Source organism: Neoarius graeffei, chromosome 6, assembly GCF_027579695.1.
Source record: "Neoarius graeffei isolate fNeoGra1 chromosome 6, fNeoGra1.pri, whole genome shotgun sequence".
NCBI lineage: Eukaryota > Metazoa > Chordata > Actinopteri > Siluriformes > Ariidae > Neoarius > Neoarius graeffei.
In genome coordinates this window covers 65,385,970-65,404,261 of record NC_083574.1, presented here as the reverse complement: position 1 = coordinate 65,404,261, position 18,292 = coordinate 65,385,970, and positions in this window count along the sequence as shown.

Sequence of the window (18,292 nt, the reverse complement as noted above, 5' to 3'; positions counted from 1 at the left end):
CTACTGCGGTCAGAGGATCATCCTCCTCGTCATGGTCCTCGGGGGGGTCTGGAACCCAATCTGATTTGGGATACAAGTCAGGTTGGTCGTTGTATGGGTCATAGTCACCTGAAGATGCACGCTTGTCAACCTATTAGTCATCATCCAGCCTATGGCAGTAGTCAGTCAATGAACTACGTGGCGTTGGGTGTTTTCTATATTAGTCTCTACTCCTAAGGCACCTTCTATATTAGTCTCTACTCCCATCACCTAAATCAGCTAGGTATCGTATGCTAGTGTATGTGTAGTCAGAATTTATTTTTTCGGCTACCACCATGTGATTGGTATTATCAGTCAATATATCGTGAACCCAGTTAATAGTTTGATCTCTTTCTATCTTACTTTTCCAGCTGAGAAGTCTGCCACCCAGAGTACCCGTGGTGTCAGACACTGCTCTTGTAATACGTGTATTAATCTCTGTCATGGGACAAACTACCAAATACTACTTATATCATGTGTGAGGTTCACAATTAGGTACAGAATGAAGAATGTGTTGGAATGCACAGTCTGTCATGTGGCTGTGTGTGTGGATGTGTCATTGCTCGTGTTCGTTGGTCCCCCTAAGGGCCTCTTGATAGTGGACTGTCCACTCAGTGCGACGAGGTCCCCTGAGGGCTTCTTGAATGCTGTCTTAATCTCCTTCCTGTACCAGGCCTTCCTTGTACTGCTTGTCCATTGGTTCAGGTACTCTTCTGCAGTGGCTGGCGTGTACCCACGTGGCTCTGTTGTCCACCTTTACAACTGACTGTGTGGTGAGCAGCACTTGGGATGGTCCCGTCCACCTGGGCTTGTTCCACTTCATCCTTCTGAAGTCCTTTATCACCACCCAGTCACCAGGTTTCAGGTCATGCAGTGGTCCCAGCGCCGGGACCGGTAAGGCTGCCCTCACCTGTTTGTGAATATTATTCAGAGCAGAAGGGAGGGTTGCACAGTAATTCAACATCACATCACATAAGGACATGTCAGGGCATCCTGGTGTAATGGGACCTATCCCTGTGTTTGGGGGCCTTCCAAACAATATCTCAAAGGGGCTCAAACCATGCTTTGGTCTTTCTCTCATTCTCATCTGCATTAATACTATGGGTAGGACCTTTGTCCATCCTAGTTCTGCTTCAGCACAGCATTTGCTCAGTTTATTCTTCAATGTCCCATTATCACCATACCATTATCACTGGAAATCTTCCTTGGAATGCCCCATCTGGGAATTATATCTTGTAAGAGGGCCTTGGCCACCACATCCAAGTCCTGTTTTGCTGTAGGGAAAACTTCTATCCACTTGGAGAACATATCAACCATCACCAAGCAATACCTTTTCCCTTCACTAGGTGAGAGTTCAATTAAGTCCATTTGTAGATGGTCAAAGGGGCTATTTGGGGTTGGGTGCATGGCCTGCTCTAGTTTTAGCCCTCATCCTACATTGTGTTGCACACATACAAGACATTTTTGACAAAAATTGAGAGTAATTAGAGAATCCTTTAGTGAACCAATGCTTTGTTACAGCTCCTATCATTCCCCTTTTGACACATGGTCTTTCCCGTGTGTCAGCTTAGCTTAATATGGAAACGTGTATTTGGGGAGACAAGGTCAATCGTCTGGGCTTACCCAGACCTCATCTTTAATATTACACCCTTCTTTCCACCACACAGCCTTTTCTTCTACTGTGGCCTGCTGCTGGAGGTCACAAACCTGTAAGGGAGGTGTAGAAGAGTTAGTTGAAAACATTCATGAAGTTGGGGTCCTTGTGGCTGCCTGTTTTGCCACTGCATCAGCTTGTGTGTTACCTAGAGTGACTGGATCAGATTTGTTAGTATATGCATCACATTTCCATATAGCAAGAGCAGATGGGAGTAGAACAGCATCCAACAGGTCAGAAACAAGCTTGTGGTGGGCTTTTTGTGTGCCTGAGCTGGTCAGGAAATTTCTATGTTTCCAGATTGTGCCAAAGTCATGTATTACACCAAAGGCATATCTGCTGTCTGTGTAGATAGTTGCCAATTTACCTGTTGCATGTTTACATGCTTCTGTCAAGGCATATAGCTCTGCTACTTGATCTGACAAGTGACTAAGTAATGCTCCCACTGTGATTAATTCTTTGTCTGAAACTACAGCATAGCCCATTTGATTTTTACCTGTTTGTGGGTGTCGTGATGCTGACCCAACCACATACAGAATCATGTCTGGATTCGTCAAGTCAAGCCAAGTCAAGTTTATTTGTATAGCGCTTTTAACAATAAACATTGTCGCAAAGCAGCTTTACAGAATTTGAACAACTTTTAAAATTAGCTAATTTTATCCCTAATCTATCTTTAATGAGCACGCCTGTGGCGATGGTGGCAAGGAAAAACTCCCTCAGATGACATGAGGAAAAAACTTCGAGAGGAACCAGACTAAAAAAGGAACTCATCCCCATCCGGACAACAACAGATAACATGACTAACATTAACAGTCCTAACAAAGTCAGCTTCGTTGATGCTATAAACCCCCCACCAACGGAAACCCGAGCACAAAACTGTTCACAACAACTGTAGTCCCAAAGTCAGCAAGTCTACTGCAGTCCCCAGCCACAAAAGCACCACTGCAAGAGTCCAGAGCATCCTCCAGGTGCAACCCCCAACTGTCCACATGGGGTCGCCCTCCACAGGAGCGATGCGATGAGACTCCAACCAGACACAGGGCACCAGGATGGATCAGGGAGGTCCGAGGAGCAGAAGAGGTCAGCATCTCGATCCCAGGACCAACATGTAACTCAGAGGGACAGATTTGGGGGGGGAGGAGGAGAGAAGATTCGTGAGTGGTTCATCCTTGAGGTCCAACCTAGGGGGACATAATTGGTTAGTAAGTGCCACGCAGTCATGTGGTTCACTGTCCTCCTCTGTAGGGAGCAAAGTAGCGGGGTTAAGGACAGTACAACGTTTTACTCTTATGTTCTTATATTCGGCATGTCAAGCAGGACTGTGTTATATCTTAGCCACCATTGTGTTGACAAGTGTGAAGTTTTCTGTTCTAGCAGAAACATGGAGACTGCATGTGGGACCAAAAGGGTCAATTTAGAGTACCCTACCAGATCTCGGGAGGCCGCTATAGTCTTTTCAGCTGCTGCTACAGCTCTGAGGCAGAGGGGAAGACCTGCTGCCATGGAATCCAGTTTCCCAGAAAAGTAGGCTACTGGCCTAAGTCTGTCCATGTTTCTGCAAAAGAACAGAAACATTCAGCCATTCTTTTCATCAACAGTTTGAACAAAAGGTTTGAGTGGGTCTGGCAGACCTAATATTGGGGTGATTTGCAATGCTATTTTCAAATCCTGGAAGGCCTTTTCTGCTTCCTACTTATTCAGGTAACACTGGGCATACCTAACAACCTGTGTTTTCTCTCTCTTTCTCCCCCCAATCTGTCCCTCTGAGTTACATGTCAATCCTGAGATCGAGATGCTGACCTCTTCTGCTCCTCGGACCTGCCTGATCCATCCTGATGCCCTATGTCTGGTCGGAGTCTCATCATGTCGCTCCTGTGGAGGATGGCCTCATATGGATGGTTGAAAGTCACACTTGGAAGACGCTCTGGACACTTACAGTAATGCTTTTAAGGCTGAGAACTACAGTTGACTTGCTAACATTAGGACTGGAGTTGTCATGAACAGTTTTGCACTCAAGTTTCCATCACTGAAGAGTTATAACATCAGCGAAACTGATTTCATGTTAAGTCTGTTAAGGTTATAGTCATGTCTGTTGTTGCCCAAATGAGGATGGGTTCCCTTTTGAGCCTGGTTCCTCTCGAGGTTTTTTCCTCATGTCATCTGAGGAAGTTTTTCCTTGCCACCGTCGCCACAGGCTTGCTCATTGGGGATAGATTAGGGATAAAATTAGCTCATGTTTTAACTCATTCAAATTCTGTAAAGCTGCTTTTTGACAATGTTTATTGTTAAAAGCGCGATACAAATAAACTTGACTTGGCTTTAGCAAATTGATGTGACAAACCTGCCGCTTCTTCCTCCAATCAGGAGTGTTCAGTATATAGTTCAACATATCATCATCTACAGTGCATATTATCATCAAAAGATTCAGAGAATCTGGAAGAATCTGTGCATAAGGGTCAAGGCCGGAAAACCATACTGGGTGCCCGTGATCTTCGGGCCCTTAGACGGCACTGCATCACATACAGGCATGCTTCTGTATTGGAAATCACAAAATAGGCTCAGGAATATTTCCAGAGAACATTATCTGTGAACACAATTCACTGTGCCATCCACCATTGCCAGCTAAAACTCTATAGTTCAAAGAAGAAGCCGTATCTAAAGTATGATCCAGAAGCGCAGACGTCTTCTCTGGGCCAAGGCTCATTTAAAATGGACTGTGGCAAAGTGGAAAACTGTTCTGTGGTCAGACGAATCAAAATTTTAAGTTCTTTATGGAAATCAGGGATGCCGTGTCATTCGGACTAAAGAGGAGAAGGACGACCCAAGTTGTTATCAGCGCTCAGTTCAGAAGCCTGTGTAACCCATGTTAAAATATGACATAAATAAGAATAAATAGTTTAAAAGCTGCATAAATAAGTTTAAAAGTTAAAAGTGATCCATTTAATGTAAATTAATTCATCAGAGTTAATTAAAAATGTTAATACAACAATAATTTAATGTTTAAGATTAAAAGTATGCTGACAGAAAATTCATGTTGCTGCCCCTTTAAGGGACTTGTGGCACTAGACGCAGCACCTCAGTGGCGCAAGACCTGAGGGAGAGAGCAGAGGAGAAATTGGAGAAAACGAGCGGTGATTAATAAGCAGAAAAAGGAGTGAAAAGTTGATTCTGAGGTTGAAAAACATAACTTACCTAGTCGGGAACTGACGGAGATTTTATGAGAGTTAAGCCACACCAGTTTTGGTCAGGTTTTTTTGCTTGGTTTGAATTCGGTCGGAGCGAGAATTATGCCGCTTTTCCACTACCAACGCGGCTGAGTTGGGCTGAGCCGTGCCGTGCTGAGTCGAGCTGAGTGGGGCTGTTGGAGTTGCATTTCGACTACAACCGCGCTGAACCGTGCTGGCTGGAAGTGGGTGGACACATTGGGTGGAGTTAGCGAAAGTGGGTGGACGTCACGTGATGTCGTTAGGCGGCACAAACAGTGACATCAGTGATCTTTTAAGCGGTAGTCTCACGACCCGGATAGTAAACAATAAACATGGAGTCGTTAGTGTTGCTGGTCTTGGTGCTGTGGCTTGTTGTCACTGACAACGCCAACAGATACTGGCAAGAGCGTATAGATGAGGCAAGGCGCATAAGGCTTCATAATTCTCGTAATTCGTAATTCTTCTTCTTCCGGGTTTACGGTGTTTACAGATCCCAGTGTGCTCACGGGGCGTGTGTGGGCATGTGAGGACACTCCTCCTCACCAATCAGTGCACAGGGGAGTGTCTCCTCACACCCCTAGCCCCACTCGGCTCGGTTTGGCTTGCTTCAGCCCTACTCCAAAACCGTGCGAGTTTTGGGTGCTAAGTAAGGCTGAAGCGAGCTGAGTCGTGCTGCTCTGAGGTAGTCGAAACGCGAGCCGTGTCGGGCTGAAGTGAGCTGAAGTGGGCTGAAAAAGGGTAGTGGAAAAGGGCCATTAGTGGGATTCAAGATGGCGAGCCAGATCCAGACCTTCAACTCATCTTCTCCATCGCATTTGTGAAGGGATCTTCCGCGTATGGTGACTCGCTGCCAGAGTGGTAGGAGTATCAGGAGTTGAACTGAACTGATTGAATTATTATTTTTGGATTGAATTGAACTTAACACTTGAACTCACATTTGAACTTGAATTGAAAGTTTCATACTTTTATTTTCATATTGAGTTTATATTTGTGAATGTGATTTGAAATGATTGTTGTCCACTTTGATTTGATTGTGTAATTGAAGGTATTCTCTTACCAGAAAAAAGAGTTAACTCAGGAAGAAAAATAGGAATTCTAACCTAGGAAAAAGAGACTGGTCTAACTAACTTAGATTAGCTTTACTAAAATAAACAAGGTGAACTAAAGAACAAAAAGAGTGAAATACCTTTTCATTTATTGTACTTACCTCAATATTGGGAACCTGCAGGGTATTTTTGTTTTGTGTACTGTATTTTCTGTGTGTGTTTTTGCATTCAGCAAATTGCTGGCCTTTTGTATTTAAAGCAACAGTCTCTGGTGTAATTATTTTTGCTCCCCACTCCTTAGAACCTAGAACTGGTCCAATGGCGCAGTAAGTGGTGTGATACCGGTGCTACACCTGCATCTCTGATGGTATGGGGTTGCATTAGTGCGTGTGGCATGGGCAGCTTACACATCTGGAAAGACACCATCAATGCTGAAAGGTATATCCAGGTTCTAGAGCAACATATGCTCCCATCCAGACGACGTCTCTTTCAGGGAAGACCTTGCATTTTCCAACATGACAATGCCAAACCACATACTGCATCAATTACAGCATCATGGCTGCGTAGAAGAAGGGTCCGGGTACTGAACTGGCCAGCCTGCAGTCCAGATCTTTCACCCATAGAAAACATTTGGCGCATCATAAAATGGAAGATACGACAAAAAAAGACCTAAGACAGTTGAGCAGCTAGAATCTTACATTAGACAAGAATGGGTTAACATTCCTATCTCTAAACTTGAGCAACTTGTCTCCTCAGTCCCGAGACGTTTACAGACTGTTGTAAAGAGAAAGGGGGATGTCTCACAGTGGTAAACATGGCCTTGTCCCAACTTTTTTGAGATGTGGTGTTGTCATGAAATTTAAAATCACCTAATTTTTCTCTTTAAATGATACATTTTCTCAGTTTAAACATTTGATATGTCATCTATGTTCTATTCTGAATAAAATATGGAATTTTGAAACTTCCACATCATTGCATTCCGTTTTTATTGACAATTTGTACTTTGTCCTAACTTTTTTGGAATCGGGGTTGTACATAAATTCTGTCATGTTCTCGATCTTGTTACCATTTATGCTGAAAAGTGTTTCTTTCTTTGCTATTTCATCAAAACTTGGGTTTTTGTCTTCTTGAAGGATATTTTCAGGCCAATCATTTACCTTGATTTCCAAATGAAATGCAAAATTTACTTTCATCTGAAAAGAGAACTTTGGACCACTGAGCAACAGTCCAGTTCTTTCTCTCCTTAGCCCAGATAAGATGCTTCTGATGTTGTTTCTGGTTCAGGAGTGGCTTGATATTAGGAATGTGACAGTTGTAGCCCCTTTCCTGAAAATGTCTGTGCATGATGGCTCTTGATGCACTGACGCCAGTCTCAGGCTACATCCACATGACAACGGCAACGAGATGTTATTTAAAAATATATCGCGTCCAAATGGGCAACAATCAGTAAAATATCAGGTCCATATGGCAATGCAACGCTTGCTGAAAACGATGCAATACACATGCCACACCTCTAGGGGCGCTGTAAGACGGTCCCTTCGGAGACACCAGAACAATAGAAGAAGTAAGGATGCATACGCATAAACTATTATGCGCGAGACTTCATATTAGCCACAAAGTCAGGAAAATCTGTTCGTAAAATTACATTATAATGACCAAATACAATGAAAAGTATTTTTCCAGTCTCACCTGTGAAAGGTAATCCCATGTGATCTCGTTTGGACGGTAAACCTGTTGGTACAGTTAAACGCAGCTAATCTTTATTCTCCGCTTTGACCTTTCCAATATGGCGGCGAGGATGACGTATGATTCTACGCGGAAGGCGGCGTCTTTAATGGTCCGGAATAAATTGAATACTACACGTTGATGGATTAATTTGTTGTTTCTCACCTGTGAAAGGTAATCCCATATGATCTCGTTTGGACGGTAAACCTGTTGGTACAGTTAAAGGCAGCGCATGAATCTTTATTCTCCGCTTTGACCTATCCAATATGGCGGTGAGGATGATGTATGATTCTACGCGGAAGGCGGCGTCTTTAATGGTCCGGAATAAATTGAATGATACACATTGATGGATTAATTTGCTCCTCTACGCCCTTTTTGAGGAATGTATTGTCGGACTTAAACCAGCATCTGAAGAGGTGAGATCGCTCTTTTTTTCCCTATTTTTGCTGGCGGGATTGACTCTGCCCTAAGGGCAGAGTCTCTCTCTCTCTCTCACTTTGCACCATTACACAATAAATATTCACAGTGAAAATATTTTGTAAGCGCGTTTCATGAACCAAGTTATAGGATTTGTTGACGCATCGCATCGCAATGAGAAGATCATTGGCACGACTGGTGTTAAGAATCAGACCATTTCATAAATGAATATTTTGCTGTAGAGCTGCAGTGTTTGTACAATTGCATGTTTTTGCTTCACTATTACTGTCACTATTCTGCTTCTTGCATTACTACTGTGAACTAACACTGAACATAATAATAATAATATCCAAGCTCGTGTTTCACTCTCACTAGTGCTCTGTAAGGCTTTTTCCTGGTGATATCCTGGTGATATTCGTTACACTTCTACCCGGCGTGAAGCACTCACAGTCATGTGGTTGTGACGTCATCGTAAACAAATCCGTTCTACTCATCCAGACGACTTCACAACGGCAACATTGCCAGATCTTTCCACTCTGGAACCCGTTCTCAAAAAGATTGCATTTTGGGCACCCAAAACGCCGGTGCCATGTGGACGCCAGGCCTAAACAATAAGCAATTGTATCGGAGTCACCTGAATCCGTTGCCGTGTGGACAGGGCCTCAATTCACTCCTTGTCAATCCCTCCCAAGTTCTTTAATTAACTTTTCTTGACAATCCTCTCAAGGCTGCAGTCATCCCTGTTGCTTGTGCACCTTTTTCCAGCCAGCCTTTTCAGCGAGGACCTTCTGTGACTTATTCTCCTAGTGGAGGGAGTTGACGATCATCTTCTGGACAACTGTCAAGTTATCAGTCTTCCTTATGATTGTTGTTGTGTGTACTGAACTAGACTGAGAGATACAGAATATTGATACTGTTTTACCCAAACTCGAAATAAAATACTCTAATATTTTAAGATATGGTTAAAAAAATTTGCAATGTAGACCACAATTATCAAAATTATAATAGAAAAATGCTTGAAACATTTAGCTTTACATGTAATGAGTCTAGAATATATTACATTTTCGCTTTCTTAAATAACGGATGGAAAATATTGAACTTTTTCCACGATATTCTAATTGTTTGAGATGCACTAGTATACAGTATGCACAGTCGCCTTTGCCACAACACACAAGGATGTTTGTTCTTTCTGTATTGATTCAAAGACTTCAGCCTACTTATTTAACTTTTGCCCACAATGTAAAAGACTACATTTAATTTACAGCAGGATTTCAACAATATTAACCTGTTGTTTTAAAATAAAGCACTTTACTGTTAATACAAAAGAAAATCTGTTAAATTACACTCTACTGACGATCTTTTAACAGAACTATAAAGTATTCCTGAAATACAGCACTTTTACTGTGAATCAATTGTCCAAAGTATCTTTATTAACAGTATCAGGCAGTATTTTTTGGGAAGAGCAAAGCTGAACTGCACATGTGTAACTGGAGCAGTCTTCATCCATCCCTAGCCATCTTACTAATTATTTGTTGGGTAGAATTTTTATTTAATCCTAAATCATTTCAAATTCTATCAGTGATGTTTCCAGTGGGGCGGCATGGTGGTGTAGTGGTTAGCGCTGTCGCCTCACAGCAAGAAGGTCCTGGGTTCGAGCCCCGGGGCCGGCGAGGGCCTTTCTGTGTGGAGTTTGCATGTTCTCCCCGTGTCCGTGTGGGTTTCCTCTGGGTGCTCTGGTTTCCCCCACAGTCCAAAGACATGCAGGTTAGGTTAACTGGTGGCTCTAAATTGACCGTAGGTGTGAATGTGAGTGTGAATGGTTGTCTGTGTCTATGTGTCAGCCCTGTGATGACCTGGCGACTTGTCCAGGGTGTACCCCGCCTTTCGCCCATAGTCAGCTGGGATAGGCTCCAGCTTGCCTGCGACCCTGTAGAAGGATAAAGCGGCTAGAGATAATGAGATGAGATGTTTCCAGTTTGTTTTCCTATTAAATATGTGCACGTCAATATGTCAAGGATTCAGCAGCTAACATTCACTAGAATTTTATAGATGATTGCAGCTAGCTAGAATTTCATAGTCTATTGATCAGATAACACAGGGAGCTCATTTTAATTTATGTCTACATTAATGTGCAGACACATATTTTGCCAGTGAATTGATGAAGCATAATCATCTTGACAGTAAACCTTTTATAGTCTATGAACATCATCAGTTTAAGTAACATTAACACTTAAGTGCATGGTACTTACTGGGTGGTAATTCAGCAGTGCAGATTCAAATTTTAAGGCAAGGTTATTTTCAAGATAATTGGGTCAGAAATTAAGTGCTGAAGAAGATGTGCCTTGCTGTAACTTACTGCTTCTTCAAATCTGTGCAAGTATGTTTTTCCTCAAAGTTCTATTAATTGCATTGGCATGAGTCTGCTTGATGACAGGTTGATAGGGTAGTAAGGCTATACTGTAATGCAGAAGCTGTGGGTGTATTATAACCCCGATTCCAAAAAAGTTGAGACAAAGTACAAATTGGAAATAAAAATGGAATGCAATAATTTATAAATCTCAAAAACTGATATTGTATTCACAATAGAACATAGACAACATATTAAATGTCGAAAGTGAGACATTTTGAAATTTCATGCCAAATATTGGATCATTTGAAATTTCATGACAGCAACACATCTCAAAAAAGTTGGGACAGGGGCAATAAGAGGCTGGAAAAGTTAAAGGTACAAAAAAGGAACAGCTGGAGGACCAAATTGCAACTCATTAGGTCAATTGGCAATAGGTCATTAACATGACTGGGTATAAAAAGAGCATCTTGGCGTGGCAGCGGCTGTCAGAAGTAAAGATGGGATGAGGATCACCAAGCCCCCTAATTATGCGCCGACAAATAGTGGAGCAATATCAGAAAGGAGTTCGACAGTGTAAAATTGCAAAGAGTTTGAACATATCCTCATCTACAGTGCATAATATTATCAAAAGATTCAGAGGATCTGGAAGAATCTCTGTGCGTAAGGGTTAAGGTCGGAAAACCATACTGGGTGCCCGTGATCTTCGGGTCCTTAGATGGCACTGCATCACATACAGGCATGCTTCTGTATTGGAAATCACAAAATGGGCTCAGGAATATTTCCAGAGAACATTATCTGTGAACACAATTCACCGTGCCATCCGTCATTGCTAGCTAAAACTCTATAGTTCAAAGAAGAAGCCGTATCTAAACATGATCCAGAAGCGCAGACGTCTTCTCTGGGCCAAGTCTCATTTAAAATGGACTGTGGCAAAGTGGAAAACTGTTCTGTGGTCAGATGAATCAAAATTTTAAGTTCTTTATGGAAATCAGGGACGCCGTGTCATTCGGACTAAAGAGGAGAAGGACGACCCAAGTTGTTATCAGCGCTCAGTTCAGAAGCCTGCATCTCTGATGGTATGGGGTTGCATTTGTGCGTGTGGCATGGGCAGCTTACACATCTGGAAAGACACCATCAATGCTGAAAGTTATATCCAGGTTCTAGAGCAACATATGCTCCCATCCAGATGACGTCTCTTTCAGGGAAGACCTTGCATTTTCCAACATGACAATGCCAAACCACATACTGCATCAATTACAGCATCATGGCTGCGTAGAAGAAGGGTCCGGGTACTGAACTGGCTAGCCTGCAGTCCAGATCTTTCACCCATAGAAAACATTTGGCGCATCATAAAATGTAAGATACGACAAAAAAAGACCTAAGACAGTTGAGCAGCTAGAATCCTACATTAGACAAGAATGGGTTAACATTCCTATCCCTAAACTTGAGCAACTTGTTTCCTCAGTCCCCAGATGTTTACAGACTGTTGTAAAGAGAAAAGGGGATGTCTCACAGTGGTAAACATGGCCTTGTCCCAACTTTTTTGAGATGTGTTGTTGTCATGAAATTCAAAATCACCTAATTTTTCTCTTTAAATGATACATTTTCTCAGTTTAAACATTTGATATGTCATCTATGTTCTATTCTGAATAAAATATAGAATTTTGAAACTTCCACATCATTGCATTCCGTTTTTATTGACAATTTGTACTTTGTCCCAACTTTTTTGGAATCGGGGTTGTATTTGAACTATTGAGTGTTTTATGAATCATTTCAATCGGACTGTTCAGTTGCATTTAAGCTGACTTTTGGAAGGTTTCTCTGACATTACAGATGCACCAGACTACACCGAAGAATGTCAGGTGAACTGTTGAATGGATTTGCTGTGTTACAACTGCAGGCGACTGTTAAAGGTAGACTGCCTTTCAGATTTTTCAAGTGTAGGTCATAAAAAGAATTTTCCCTGATGCCCAATTATTTTTGCTTAGTGGGCTGATCACAAACTTCCAATTTTATTAGTTTTTTTTTTTTTAATAGGACAATGAATGAATCTAGGTCCACATTTTTCTTGCTTCACCATGACCCAATTCAAGATACAACATCATGCATCATGTGGTGGGCTTTCCCCATATACGCAAGGCATTGTGGGATACAAATTTGAAACAGGAGAGACAAGTGGAGGACATGAGTGTGCAAATGAAATGTGAAAGACTGACTACAGTCACAGAAAGTGAGAAGAAAAGACGTTATGTTGCGAAGGAAAAGAAACGCAGAACCAAACTAATAAATATCACTGGTTAGCAAGCACCTCGGTGTGATCAGCTGTTCGTTTAGTAACAAGATGATGTAACTGTCAGTGCATGGTGAAAGGTAAAACTGTAGATGGCAGTAATACAGCACTGTGGATGCCAGCTGCCATAAAACCCAAAAGAAGAAGAAGATTAGATTAGATTAGATTAGATAGAACTTTATTGATCCCTTTGGGCAGGTTCCCTCAGGGAAATTAAAATTCCAGCAGCATCATTACAGGATAAACAGAGAATAGAAATGGAGAAAAACTTCTAGATAAATTAAATTAGGTATTTACATATACAAATATAAAAAAGAATAAGATATGGGGAAGAGGAAGGGGGAAAAAAAGTTCAACAGAAGAGGTATTGCAGATTATATTGCACATTATATTGCACATTGTCCAGTATTGCTTATTGTTAGGCTAGGCTACTGCTCCTTCCCATCCTCTGTCCTCCTGTTACCCCTCCTCCCCCCCAGAGAGGAGTTGTACAGTCTGATGGCGTGAGAGACAAAGGAGTTTTTAAGTCTGTTAGTCCTGCACTTGGGAAGGAGCATTCTGTCACTGAACAGGCTCCTCTGGTTGCTGATGACGGTGTGCAGAGGGTGACTGGCATCATCCATGATGTTCAACATTTTGTCCATAGTCCTCTTCTCTGCCACCCTCACCAGAGAGCCCAGCTTCGTGCCGACCACAGAGCTGGCCCGCCTGATCAGTTTGTCCAGCCTGGATGTGTCCTTCTTGGATGTGCTGCCCCCCCAGCACACCACGGTGTAAAACAGGACACTGGTGACCACGGACTGATAGAACATCCACAGGAGTTTCCTGCAGATGTTAAAGGACTGCAGCCTCCTCAGGAAGTATAGCCTGCTCTGTCCCTTCCTGTACAAGTGGTTGGTGTTGCAAGTCCAATCCAGCTTGCTGTCCAGCCACAGCCCGAGGTACTTGTAGGAATCCACAGCATTCACCTTGACTCCCTCGATCAGAACTGGTGGTGACCTTGGTCTGGACCTCCCAAAGTCAATGAACAGCTCCTTGGTCTTCGAGGTGTTGAGCTGCAGATGGTTCCTGTTGCACCAAATGGCAAAGTCCCTCACCAGGCTCCTTTACTCATCCCTCTCTGTCATCCCTGATACACCCCATGATGGCTATGTCATCGGTGAATTTCAGAATGTGACACAGGTCCGAGTTGTAGCAGAAGTCCGCGGTCTACAGGGTGAAGAGAAGAGGGGCCAGCACCGTGCCCTGGGGTGCTCCGGTGCTGCTAATCACAGTGTCAGACATGATGTCCTTCAGCCTGACGTACTGTGGCTTGTCGGTGAGGTAGCTGGACATCCAGGTGACCAGGCAGGGGTCCACTCGCATCCTGTTCAGTTTGTCCTGAAGCATAAGGGGCTGGATGGTGTTGAAGGTGCTCGAGAAGTCCAAGAAGAGGATCCTCACTGGGCCATTTCCCTTATCCAGATGCGAGTGGGCTCAGTGTAGCAGGTAGAGGATGGCGTCTTCCACACCAACACCTGCCCAGTACGCAAACTGCAGACAGTCCTGGGCATGTTGCACCTGGGGTCTGAGGAGGCTGAGGAAGAGCCGCTCCAATGTCTTCATCAAATGTGAAGTGAGTGCCACCGGTCGGAAGTCGTTCAGCTCGCTGGGCTGGTTCTTCTTGGGAACTGGTATGATGCATGATGTCTTCCAGAGGGTGGGCACTCTCCCCAGCTGCAGGCTGAGGTTGAAAATGCATTGGAGTGGTTCACCCAGTTCAGTAGCACAGGTCTTCAGTAGTTGGGGACACACCTTGTCCGGGCCTGCTGCTTTCTTGGGGTGAAGCTTCCTCAGTTGACCTCTGACCTGGTCTGCAGTAATGCATGGAGGAGTCTGTGTTGAGGTGGGGGAGGAGGGGGCTGCTGCGATGACTGACTGGGGGGAGGTGTGTTGAGGGAAGAAGAAGAGATGGCTGCAGTGAGGGGGAGGGTGGGGGAGACGTGGGCTAGTTGAACCGGTTGAAGAAGTCATTCAACTCGTTCGCCCTCTCCATTGTCCTCTCAACGACTCTGGTCTTTGTGTTGTGGTCTGTAATGGTTTTCACACCTTCCCAGACCTCCATCATGCTGTTCTCCTTCAGCTTCTGCTCCACCTTTCTCCTGTAGCTGTCCTCCTGAAGAGGAAGAAGAAGAAAGTAAAACTGCACATGCGCACACAGACTTCCATTGTCTGCTTGAAGTGAGCGATTTCATGCACATTATTTGCTTGGGAATTCCCTCAAATTAAATAACTTCCCAGTCACAGAATAGCCTATTTTTTTGAGATATTACAGAAATAAACATATATCACAATGACCACATTTCAGAGGGAACTAAATTTCACAGATTTTATGAAACCGAGAGGCCGTCTAGCTTTAATTGAACCATCACAATCAAGCCTGCTTGGCTTGCACTGATGTTTTCTTGTCAGAGCTGTATACATGTGTAACTTTATTTTGTATTTTGAAATAAAAAAGTTAAGTGCAATAAGAAACTGTGTATGTTTTTTTTCACAATAAAATTACATGATTGAAAAAACAGTCATTTAGCTCTGTTCTTCACTCACAAAGAGGGTTTGCATTCTGTGCTTGGAGCCAGCTTTGGCCAGAGGTTTGGGGTTGACTGACAACCCTGAAGATCTATTACATTACAGGCATTTAGCAGACTCTCTTATCCAGAGCAATGTATAACATAACGCTGACATCCCCACAGCAGTTGGGAGTTAAGTGCCTTGCTCAAGGATGCTTCAGCCATTCCTGCTAGTGCAGGGAATCAAGCCAGTGATCTTTTGGTCCCAAAGCTGCTTTTCTAACCTTTAGGCCATGGGTTTCCCAACCTTTACAGCCTTTTTCTTAACAAATGTGCCTGTGTGTGTGTGTGTGTGTGTGTGTGTGTGTGTGTATGTATGTATGTATGTATGTATGTATGTATGTATGTATGTATGTATATATATAAAATTAGTGTTTCTATTCTTACATAACCTGCTAAGTCAGTATTAATTTAGGTTAAAAATAGATTTATTAAAACGTATGTAAAAAGTACAAATTAAAAAGTGCATTAAAACAAATCAGTCAATTGTAAGATATTGTAAAAGAAAGTTATATAATTTATTTTTCAGTTAACTATAAAATACTGTGAAACTACTTGAAAAAACAAGTTCATACTCTACTTTTCATTAACAGTACAAAAATCATACATTTTAGTGACTGTGAAATGGTGTTAAATTTACAGTAACATAACGGCAACCTTGCTGCTAGCTTTTTTTTTTAGTAGAGGAAAATTTTTAGAGTGCACATAATGAATCATTGATTTCATTTCCTTAAGATATTTTTTCCTCATAAAGTGATTTTTAAAAAAATTCTCCCACTAAGATTTGTTTTGACCTCGCTCTGACCATCACTACGGTCTAAAAAAGGAATGAGGCTTGTTCGTAGTGAGACCTTGAGAAAAGTGCTATAGCTTACGCTGACGAAGTCTCTGTCCCAAAGTAACTGTTTCCACTCTCAGTGTCCGTGTGCCTTGTAATAAATCCACTTGAAACATCTTGAAAGTTGAACTTTAATCCTCGTTTAACAATTACAAAGGTTCTAAGATACAGAGAGTCAGTGAGTCAGAGAGTCAGATAAGAAAAACTGTTTGCTTCCACGGCTTCTCGAGATCTCCCCTGAGAAGCGTGAGACCATTCTTATATAGCTGAATGAATTCTAATTCTAATTCTTGAGAAGGTGAGACCGTTCTAATTCTTGTTCTAATTCTTCACATATGAATTCTTAAGAAGCGTGAGACAGTTCTAATTCTTAACATATGAATTCTAATTCTAATTAACCTTGCCACATATTATTCATCATCTTAATCATGAAATAAACTACTTATATGAAATTACACACTCAAATGAAATTATTTATACCTTTTAACATAAATTGTAATTCACATCTATATGAATTCTACTTTGGCCGCTACATACCCAGCCCCTAATTGCTTTCTATCCTAGAAACAATTACAACATTGAATGTACTTAACAGTCCTTTTTATTCTGCTTCTTGAAGCAGGCAGAGTTTGGTGATCGGCCGCTCAAGTTCATTCGTCTTCGTCTTGACTCGAACCTTGCGGACGACTCCATGTTCGTCCTCCACAGTCTTCACGATTCTTCCCATCAGCCATGATCCTCTGGGGACTGATTCGTCGGCGAAGTTTTGCCAGATTCAGGTGGCTTAAAGCATCGAGTTACTCCAAAGTCAGTGAGCTGTTGGGGTTCTTCGGTCCACTTGGTCCATTGTTGTGCGAGGTGTTCTGGCACAGTGTCATCCCAGGCTGTTCTTAGTCTACACAATTCTTGCAGGATGTTTCTAGCAGGTACTGGTGACAACAGTCCTAGAGGATCATAGACAGAGCTCATTGTAGACAGGATTCCTCTCCTGGTGAGAGGCTTCTGCTCGATGTTCACCTGAAACTTGAACTGATCTGACCGGATGCACCATTGTACTCCCAAGGCTCTCTTGATGGTGAGTGAGTCCTGGTCGAGATCAAGATCTTTGACTTCTGTTGCTCGGTCCTCAAGCAGAATGGTTAACAACACGTTTCGACTGTTGGTCGTCCATTTTATCAGTCTAAAGCCTCCTGTTTGACAGATGGCCATCAAGTCGTGGAGTAGCTTGATCGCTTCCTGTTCTGAGTTAACTGATTTTAGACAATCGTCGACGTAAAAATTGTTCAACACTGTCTCCACAGCTGCTGCGTCAAAAGTACTCCTGTTGTCCTCGGCACATCTTCTCAGCACATAGTTCGCACAGCTGGGTGAAGAGGTGGCTCCGAACAAGTGTACCTCCATTCTGTACTCCTGCAGCTCCTTTGAGATATCCCTGTCAGGCCACCATAAAAACCTGAGAAGGTCTGCGTCTTCAGATGGGACCTTGACCTGGTGGAACATGGCCTCCACATCTGCCATAACTGCGATTGGCTCCTGACGAAATCGTGTTAAGACTCCAACCAGACTGCTTGTCATGTCAGGCCCTTGTAGTAGTTGCTCATTGAGTGTGGTTCCCTGATATGAAGCGCCGCAGTCGAATACCACTCAAAGTTTATGCTTCTTGGGGTGGTAGACAGCATGATGTGGAATAAACCACACCTTTCCATCACTCCTGTTAAGCTCTTTGCCTGGGACCTTGACGGCATATCCCTTGGTTATGACCTGGTTCATGAAGCTGACGTATTCCTCTCGGAACGTCTGGTTTCTCTGAAGCTTCTTTTTCATGTTGAGTGCTTGTTGCTCCGTCATTGCTCTATTGTTAGGCATTTTCACATCTTTGTTCTTCAATGGCAATCCGATAGAGTAGTGACCGTTGACCAGTTTTGTGGATGTGGTGACTCTGTCCATAAACAGTTGATCTTCCTTTGACATCTCAAGCTGCTCTCCTTGAGCATTCTCAGGAAAATCATACTTGAATTGCTGGGTCCACAATTCTTCAAGTCGAGCCACCAATATCTGATTCATTTGGATCTGTGGGTATCCGTCCTTTGACCAGCTTCCGATGTTCTCACGCAGTGGCCCGTTCACTGTCCATCCCAA